The sequence below is a fragment of the Spermophilus citellus genome (assembly GCF_964194105.1).
Source record: "Spermophilus citellus genome assembly, chromosome: 2".
NCBI lineage: Eukaryota > Metazoa > Chordata > Mammalia > Rodentia > Sciuridae > Spermophilus > Spermophilus citellus.
Window position 1 is genome coordinate 33,698,931 of NC_138183.1, and position 1,878 is coordinate 33,700,808.

The window sequence follows — 1,878 nt, forward strand, 5'->3', positions numbered from 1 at the left end:
AGCCAGAGGGATCTGGTGGCATCTTTTTAGATTTCTCTTTTACTTTTAGCATCTTCTTGGAGGAGGAAACAAGCCTTCAGTATAGTGGCTCTCCGAGCATCCACCTGGACCAGCATCCCCTGGGAAGTTGTTAGAAATGCAAATTGTCCTGTCCAGAAATTCTGAGATGGGGCCCAACCCTCCAGGTGATTCTGATTCACCAGAGGTGAGACCAGTGGAGGAAGGATACACAACCAACACGAACAGGTAGGTGTCGCTTCAAATGCAGCTCTGCCACTCACGACCTGGCCAGTCCCTTCACCATTCTGAGCCCGTTTCCTCACCTGTAAAGGAAGAGTGACAGCAGCCCCTACCACTCTACGGCTGTGTTGAGGTCGACAGGAGTGAATGCAAGGGAAGCCTTTAGCAGTGCTCTTTGCCGGGCTGGGGCAAAGTTTGTCATGGTTACCCCCTTACATTCTGCATCCATATGGCTCACTCCTTTCACCCCCATCTCTGCCCTGATTCTTTGTGTTGTTATGATTGTTTAGATTTTTGAAATCATATTTAGTTTTGTAGTTTAAAATAACATGCTTACCTTTATGTTTCTTTCTTTTTTTAATTAGGGCATTTTAATTGTACTGAATAATAGCTTTCATTGTGCCAGCCCTGGTTCTTGGTGTTACAAAAGTGCTCGGTAGGATTCGGGAGAGTGTCACTATGTCACCGGCATATGTCTCTCTCCTCAGCCCCGGGCATCCTCCTGAAGTACCTGCAGGAGCAGAACTGGCCCTACAGCGCCAGGATGTGTTTGGGAACCTGCAGAGGGAACATGCTCTGGACAAGGCAGCAGTGGTAAGGTGCTGATCCAACAAGGCAAGATCAAGGAGAAGATGAACGGGAAGCAGATTAGAACCAGTTTGACGTGGCGAGTGATGTTGACCTTCACGGCCTGCATGCCAAAATCGTGGCCCTCACTGCCAAGAGGCTGAGCTGGCAGCAGATTGGCCACCACTTGGGGTTAACTAGTGCCCTGACCAAGCGGGAGGTGCAGAGAGGTCCAGGAGTTTAAGGGGGAGTGTGCTGGCTACCTAGAGAGACGGAAGAACATCAAAGCTGCCACCAGCCACGTGACTCCAGAAGAGAAAGAGCAGGCCTACAGAGAGAGGCAGAAATACTGTCGAGGTGGAGGGAGCCGAAGAGGGCGGCAACAGAGCTGTCTGATGCCATCCTTGAAGGCTACCCGAAGAGCAAGCAGCAGTTCTTTGAAGAAGTTGGGATAGAGACAGATGAAGATCCTAAAGTCACACTCCCAGACCCCTGAGGGGCCCTCTGTGAAAACTGGGGGTTGGGGGGGATTGAAGATGGCTGCGAAGGGAGTGCATCACCCCCGTACGCCACGTCACTGTGCGGGAGAAAGACGAGGTGAAACAGCTGAAGGCTGTCTTGTTGGGAAATTCCAGCGAAATTGAGGTGCTCCAGAATCTAGTAGAGGGATTTCCATCGCGCGAGGTTCGGCTGCGGGGGCTCGGACGCGGGCGATTTCTCCGCACCGAGGGTCGCATTGCCTGATCGGTGGATCGCCCCGTGGCTGGAGTCTGCGGCCGGCCGGCGCTGGGAAGCAGCGAGGTGCCGGAGCGGGGGTGCAGAGATGCGGATTCTGGGGGCTCCTGCCAGCGGCGTAATGGCCATGCTTAGTGCTGAGTTCTGGCTTTGAGACGGAGGAGAGAAGCGGTCCAGTTCCGTTCTCAACACCGGTCGGATCACAGAGGAGGACAGCGGCCGCCATCTTGGAGAGCTGATGGAATCATCCCTGTTTTCTACTGATCTCAGCTCATTCAGCTACGGAACAGGTGATTTCAGGCTGGCATTTGCCTGCATCTCGCAGACAGATCGCTC

The 1,878-nt window shown here is 53.2% G+C and overlaps 1 pseudogene across 1 annotated transcript; it reads left to right on the forward strand.

Annotated features, from left to right (window-relative positions):
* The first annotated feature begins 712 nt into the window (after positions 1 to 712).
* Positions 713 to 1,303, forward strand: LOC308641491 (homologous-pairing protein 2 homolog; annotated as a pseudogene). Its single transcript has one exon. The product of its transcript is annotated as a homologous-pairing protein 2 homolog (transcript).
* The last annotated feature ends 575 nt before the right edge of the window (positions 1,304 to 1,878 follow it).